At 41.4% G+C, this 8,351-nt stretch overlaps 1 pseudogene; it reads right to left on the bottom strand.

Moving 5' to 3' along the window:
* Positions 1–5,620: 5,620 nt before the first annotated feature.
* Positions 5,621–8,351, bottom strand: part of LOC132175517 (uncharacterized) — a 4,290-nt pseudogene continuing 1,559 nt past the window's right edge.

Here is an 8,351-nt window from a genome sequence, read left to right as displayed (position 1 = left end):
GTGAGGTCTAACATCAAAATACATAAATATCATGGGGTCACAACCGGTATCCTCAACAACTCAAGACAAAATATATAAAACCCAACCAAACCGTATCAAACTCCTCGGCATGCTTTCTCAAAATAAGTTATCCCCTCCATAGTACCAAAAAGATAATGAACATATTCATGTATGCCCATACCCTTTGGTAGAACCATGTAAAACAAACAAAAGCGTAAGTCCACGACTTAATTAGTTAAACACAAGTGAAACATGTCAATATGCAATGAACTCATTTATAAAAATCTAATAAACCACTTGCAGCATCATGTAATAGGGATTTTGATAAGGATTTTGGCAAGTAAGCAAGACAGAAAATCATGCTGATATGTTATAATAAAAATAACATTAAATAGAACATTTGTCTTAAGTCATAACTATCATCCATATGCCATATCTGTACTCATAACCCCTTGTATGGTAAGGTTTGTGCATCTAGTGGGAGAGATGGTACAATTGGGAATTATGACAGCAAAAAATAATTGTGCATCAAAAAATAATAATTTTCATACGAAGATTGAACTTTATGGAGAACATGTAAAGCACTATGCTATTTAAAATTAAATTTCCAAACAAAAACTACTTGTAAAAAACGGCCACTCTTTGGCTTTTGGGCAAAACTTATGCTTCTCGCTTCTCCAAGAACACGTGTAGTTTTAGTGATTATGAGACCTTCAGATCTTCTCACCAGTATTTAACAATAAGCAAAGGAGTGTGGGCTCCTTCCTTACTCTTCAAAACTTGAACTTATTCTCAAGAGATAACTCAAGAATATTAGTTCTTAGTAAATACTAAAAAATTGTAGAGATGGTGTATGTTGGTACAATTTCTGGTATGGTGGACCCAAGGGCAAATCGAAGATTCTCTCTTGTTCGCTTTCCTTTGATCCTGTAAACAAGAACATGCGTCAAGAGGAAGCACCAGGTGATGGCCGGCGATTCCTCCTCCGCCAAGCTCCCAGATGAAGAAGCCATGAAACATAGAAAACAGAGTAAAACACGAAATGAGTTGGGTGAGAAAGACGCAAAGGAGGGGTATTTATAATACAAAAATCCTCAATAGATGAAAGGTCACCTTTAATGCAAAAAGACGTCCCACGTAGAGTTGCCTGGAAAAACCAACCGGCGCAAACTCGAAGACAAAAAGCATTGCTAGACATGTCTCGCTACAGAAGAACGTGCAAAATCATGATGACCTCTGAAACCTGAAACATCAATTCTAAAAGGCGTGCAAAGAATTTAATGACCAAGATTTAAAAATATATATATATATATTTTTTTAAAAAAATTCTCGGTCATGGGGGGTAGTCTATCGACAATCACAAAGAGCCGAGAGCAAACAAATTACACAAATGAAAAAGTTTAAGTGTGTAAAAAATCAAGTGTTCAGATACAAAAAAATTCCAAAGTCAAAGCAACCCAAGTGTTCATAATAGTTCATTATACAGACAAAAAGAAAAATAGCAAAAGACTAAGTTATGAAGAAGGCCCAGCAGCAGCATCATCATCATTGTCGACAAAGTTAATCTCGAGACCAAGAGGCTCGGGGGGTAAGTTGGCCACTGGTCGGAACCCATGCACATTTACCTCTGGAGCATCCGGAATCAAGTCTCTGCCTGTATCCACCATGTCATCAATAGTAGCATCAGGAACATCCAAAAAATTTGATGCCACCGTGGCCGGGTCTATGTTGAATCATACCCGGTGAATGATGAGGTACGGGCAATTCTTGAAGCCAGGGAACAAAGACAACTCCGCGAAATAGTGGACTGCTTTAGCTTTCCAATACCGGTACCTGTGGCGAAACTAACAACACCTGGCCTGGGAAGCCTCCAGGTCTGCTGCAAACTTCTCACGAGCATCCTCTAACTGGGATAATTGAGCGTCGAGTGTATCGAAAACCTTTCAAAAACTCTCCTCGGAGGTCCAAGCCTGGTGAAGCTCCTCTGCAGCCTTAAGATGCTCCGCAGTCGCCCAAGTAGCAGTGGCATCCATCTCCTTGGTATGCTTCACCAACTCCTGGCTCTTTTGGTTGGCAGTTTCTAGACGATCTTGGAGTTGTGCGTTGGCCAATCTCAATTCATTATGCCTCTGCTTACTCTCGAAAAGCTCGTCCTCCTTTACCGCTAGCAAATGACAGAGATTTTCTACTTCGGAATCGGGACCCTGAGAACTAGAGGCCCAACACGGGTAAAGCCCCCTTGGAGCCACTTTCGAAGAGGGGGTGTGTGGAGAGGTTGAGGGAACTTCTAAGTATGTTGCCTTTCGCTCGGTCTGATTCCATTCCTATAACCTTTGGACCTCCTCACAGCTCGGATGAGACTCCTGAGCCTGTTCCTTTGGTGGAGGCTGCTTCTCTTCATGTGGCCTCGGGAACCAAGGGAACTGGTTGCCACTCGAAACAAGACCCGCGATCCACCTTCTACTGAGGGTGTACCTATGGACCCCTCGACTAAACCATCAAACCAAGGCCCCGTGTACTGAGAACAGCCGCTTAGGGGTCATTCCAGGAGGAGTTCACCGATAATTAGGTCATTGGCCTCGGGCTTGAGCTGGAATCCTTTGTCTGCCGTTACCAGATTGCTTCCGGTAGATTACACCTAGGGAGAAGGTCAACTCACTCCAGAGATGTTTGTAGATAAGCTGATCCACTGTCATTACTCAATGAGTTGCTTACGCCTTGTCTCTTAGATGCCCTTGTTGCACCTGACATGATTTTCTTTTGTGTAATGCTCTACCCTTATTGCAGGCTGGTACAAATAATTCCAAGAAGCCCTACGGGAATATACTAACGAGAGAGCTGATCTTTAGGATTTAGTTCGGAAGATGAGTAATCGACAAGAGGGCTGATGTACAAATTTAATTGTACTCGCAAGTGCACGAGTCGTGTGCAATATAGCGTGTGTGCAAGTGCAAGGTCGATCCACAGGGATTTGTGTTGTGTAAACCAATTTCTATTTAAACCAACTCTATTTTAACCTAGTTCCGAATTTTGTGATTTTTGTCGTGCAAAATAAAACATAAACTAAAGAAAATAATGAAATAAAATGGTAAAGAACACTAAGGTTTTAGAATTCACTTCGCCAAATCTTAACTCTATATTCTCGTATTTGTTCCTACAATCGAAAAACTATATTCGATGTTTTACAAATATCAAGTTTAAATCATTCAATGAATCCACCCATTTTTACAAATCACAACAAATATCCGATTCGAAATTAAATCATCCTATGTATCCGTTTGGTTAACGAATCACAACGGATATCCGATTTCAATCGAATGATTTGATGTATCCGAAGGATGAAACACATCAAATATCCAACTCCAACACATAATAGTTCATCACATTCAATTAAAAGATATAAATCAAGCAATTGAATGAAAATCTACAACATCCTTATTCGAAGTCAAAATTGTATAAACAAAATACGAGAATACATGAGTTTGTCAATGACGAAGCTTCATCTTCAACCTTAGTTGAAAGATTTAGCCTCTCATGATAACAAAAATAATCACCAATTGAATTGTCATCATCGAAAGAATAAAACTTACAATGGAAAACAAAGCAAAAGCTTCCCCACGGCAATACGTCGTAATTCAACTTAAAACGGCCTCCTTCAATTGTGAGGCTTAGAGGTCTATTTATATGGCTTAGGAGAGCCCTAGAAGCCCTAGTAATCCTAGGAATTTCGGAGATTTAAGTCCAAGCCCAATTAGGATAAAGAAAACCTAAGCCCAAATCGGAATAGGATTCGCCCAGAATTGCGGTCCTATCTTGCGGCATGATTTTGGCCTTGTGGCACTCCGAATTGGGAAAATGCTATTTCACAATGAATTGTAGCAGTTTGAGTTAGCTTTCCAATGCCACTTGAATCACCTCAATCGAATATTTGAGATGAAAGTTATGGTCCAAATACCGAGACGTATTCAGAATCCAATTTTGCATCCAATCCGATTTGACTTGAAATTGAGAAATTCCGAATTAATCCTTTCCTTTATTTGATTAAACTTTAACCATGATTGGTTAAGCTTAACCATATCCTCTAGGTCTTCCCAATTTGCCCCTTTAAGCTTGGAATTTTTCCAGAAATGCTTTCTTTTCTTCCAAAAGCCTATCAAACAAAGAAAATACAAAAAGGCAGTAAAATGTCCTAATTAACCAAAACCAAAGGATTAAAACATGCAAGTTAAGGGCTGAAAATATAAATATTTTAGCACTTATCACACCCCCAAACTTACATATTGCTAGTCCCTTAGCAATACAAAACTAAAAACAAGAATGGAAAAACAGAAAACAAAAGATAAATCCATCTTTCGTGGGATATACGATTGCATTTAGCGCATGCAACAAGCCTTTTAAACCCTAGGTATCCCTAGAGGACGAGTGAAGTCTCGTGAGGGTTTAACAGGAATGATACCCACAAACATTTATGCACTATGTTATTTCATAAACAAGGACTTCCACACAAACACATGGTTTTTAACATCATGAGTAGGTTTATCATAATGAACACCACAATCACATCATCAAGATAAGCACAAATCATTCAACTCAAAGATGGAAATTTGAGATAACACATGTTCCAATAAGTGCAATGTGAGACTAACATAAAATCCGGAGGCTTCAATTTATTCTCAAACTTGGGTGTACTTTAGATGTGATAGGAATTTGCTCAGATGAAACAACCAAGGCTTAATTTTTTTTTTTTTTGTTTTTTTGTATAGGCTGTGCAATGCTTAGCTTCCTTAAGCTTTCTAATTGACCCATGTAACGAGTGTTGGGCCAGAGACTCCCAAACCAAATGGTTTTAGGGCACTGGATGTAGAAACATCCCTAAGGGCTTAATTACTCAAGTCAACTAGGCTACGAAGCCAAACTAGCCATACAACCAACCAAGTTAGGTTTCTCATCTTTTTACGCGAACACTCAATGCTTTGTGAGGCATGAGGTCCGGTTACTCAATGAGAAGCTCAAACTGATTTGATTTTTTTTTTTATTTTTTTTATTTTTTTCAAGCCATGGTTTCATCACACTTCATCCTACCTATCTCAAAATATACCCTAATCAAGTCAAATCTTATACCTCACCGATTCTGTGCTAGTGTGCTCGTGGTGATAAACTCGAACATGTGAAATCTCTCTAATCCAACAATGAGTCAAAAGACTCAGATTCCTACTGACATGCTGTGTTCAAAATGCTAAACAGACCAATGACATGCAAACCACAGAATAGGTGTTATCCTTGCTTAATCAATAACATAGCAGATTTTTTTTATTTTTTATTTTTTCTTATATATATAACAAAACAACACGAATAATTAAGGAAAAAGACAAAGAAATGTCTACCCCACCCCCAAACTAAAATGACACATTGTCCCCAATGGGTCCAGAGATACAATACCAGGTGCGTGGCCCAAGTCGGGTGTAACATAGGAGAATGCTCCCCCAAACTTGAATGGCAGACACTTGCCCTGAAAAACAGAACAGAAACAAACAAACAAGATAAAATGGTAAGGGAAAGAATGAGGGTTGCCTCCCACAAGCGCTAAGTTTTAAGTCTTCAGCCAGACTCTCCACAAAAGACGACAATCACTCAGAATAACTCGGATCCTCCAACAATGTCGTCTCAATCTCCTTACTCCTCAACTCTAAGAATGGTTTTAATCTCTGTCCATTTACCTTGAAGGTGTTACCATTCTGAGGATCCTCAATCTCGATGGCCCCATGAGGAAAAACTGTCCGAATGATAAATGGGCCTGTCCACCGAGATTTCAACTTGCCTGGAAAAAGATGCAGCCGTGAATTGTAAAGAAGGACTTTCTCACCAGGCTCAAAAGATCGTCTCAAAATGCTCTGGTCATGAGCCTTCTTCATCTGTGCCTTGTACAACCGTGCAGACTCATAAGCATCATTCCTCAGCTCCTCTAATTCATTGAGTTGGAGCTTCCTTTGTGAGCCAGCCTTCAAAAGATTGAAGTTCAGCTGCTTGATGGCCCAATATGCTCTATGCTCCAACTCCACGGGAAGATGACATGCCTTCCCGTACACAAGCCGATAGGGTGACATCCCAATCGGGGTCTTGAAAGCTGTCCTATATGCCCACAGTGCGTCACTCAATCGCATAGACCAATCTTTTCGATTGGGGTTTACCGTCTTTTCCAAAATATGCTTGATCTCACGATTGGAAACTTCAACCTGTCCACTCGTCTGTGGGTGATACGGGGTGGCAACCTTATGTGTGATGAAATACTTCTTCATCAACTGCTCAAAAATCCGATTGCAAAAATGCTTACCTCCATCACTTATAATTGCTCGAGGTGTACGAAAACGAGCAAAGATAGTGTCTCTCAAAATCTGGACCACAACTCTATGGTCATTGGTCTTGCATGCAACCGCTTCCACCCATTTGGACACATAGTCCACAGCAACCAAGATGTACAGATAGCCAAAGGAGTTCGGGAAAGGTCCCATGAAATCGATGCCCCATACGTCAAAAATCTCAACAATCAGAATGGGACTGAGGGGCATCATATTCCTTCTAGAGATACTCCCTAGCTTTTGACAACACTCACAAGATATACAATAAGCGTGGGCGTCTCTGAAAAGGGTAGGCCAATAGAATCCACACTGCAAAATCTTGGCAGCGGTCTTCTTAGCACTGAAATGGCCTCCACAAGCATGATCATGACAAAAGGAGATGACATTGGATTGGTCATGCTCAGGTATACACCTCCTAATGATCTGATCGGGACAATACTTGAACAGGTAAGGATCGTCCCAGAAAAAATGTTTCACCACGGACAAAAATTTGGACCTATCTTGTCGCCCCCACTGCTGAGGCAGTTGGCCGGTGACAAGATAGTTCACTATGTCAGCAAACCATGGTGCGGGCTCATGAGCAATGTGCATCAATTGCTCATTAGGGAAAGTCTCCGAAATGGGGCTGGCGTCCTCAGTGTAATCCACAGTCAATCTAGACAAATGATCCGCCACCACATTTTCGGAACCTTTCTTGTCCTGAATTTCTATGTCAAACTCCTGAAGTAGCAAAATCCATCGGATCAGACGAGATTTAGCATCTTTTTTGGAAAAAAGATACTTCAATGCTGCGTGATCCGAAAAGATGATGACTTTAGATCCTAGCAAATAGGATCTGAACTTGTCTAGCGCAAAAACGACTGCCAACAACTCCTTCTCCGTGGTGGAGTAGTTGAGTTGTGCATCGTTCAGAGTCCTGCTCGCATAGTAAATGACATGGGGGAGGCTATCAATACGCTGCCCCAAAACAGCTCCAACGGCATAATCCGATGCGTCACACATGATCTCAAAAGGTACACCCCAATTGGGTGGCTGAATAATGGGTGTGGACGTCAGAATGCTCTTAAGGTCCCCAAATGCTCTCTGGCAATCCTCATCAAATACAAATGGGGCATCCTTCACCAACAACTTGCACAAAGGCCTGGCAATCTTGCTAAGTCTTGGATAAACCGCCTGTAGAATCCTACATGGCCCAGAAAAGAGCGAACCTCCTTCACTGTACGTGGGGGTGGAAGGTTGGAAATCAAATCCACCTTCGCTTTATCAACCTCAATCCCCCTCTGAGATATGATGTGCCCCAATACAATACCTTGCTTGACCATAAAATGGCACTTCTCCCAATTGAGCACCAGGTTCTTCTCCTTGCACCGCACTAATACCAAAGTCAGGCGGTGCAAACACTCATCAAAGGATGAACCAAAGACAGAGAAATCGTCCATGAAAATCTCTAAGAAACGCTCTACCATGTCAGAAAAAATACTAATCATGCACCGCTGAAAAGTAGCGGGTGCGTTGCATAACCCAAAGGGCATGCGACGGTAGGCGAAAGTCCCAAAAGGACAGGTAAATGTCGTCCTCTCCTGATCTTCGGGGTCCACAGGGACCTGGTTATATCCTGAATAACCATCCAAGAAGCAATAGTATGCATGCCCAGCCAAACGTTCCACCATCTGATCAATGAATGGGAGTGGAAAATGATCCTTCCTTGTGGCGGCATTTAGCTTGCGGTAGTCTATGCAAACTCTCCATCCTGACTGAATACGAGTTGGGACCAACTCGTCATCCTTGTTCTTTACTACCGTCAATCCAGCCCGCTTTGGCACAACATGAATTGGGCTTACCCACTTGCTATCCGAGATTGGATAAATGATCCCTGCATCCAACAACTTAATCACTTCAGCCCTCACAACCTCTTGCATAGTTGGGTTTAACCTTCTCTGTGGCTCCCTCGATGGCTTGGCCTTCTCCTCTAAATGTATCTTGTGCATCACCACC

This window comes from Corylus avellana, chromosome ca3 (genome assembly GCF_901000735.1).
Source record: "Corylus avellana chromosome ca3, CavTom2PMs-1.0".
In the NCBI taxonomy this organism is placed as follows: Eukaryota; Viridiplantae; Streptophyta; class Magnoliopsida; order Fagales; family Betulaceae; genus Corylus; species Corylus avellana.
Note: the sequence above shows the minus strand (reverse complement) of the source record. Positions and strands in the feature narration are given on the sequence as shown.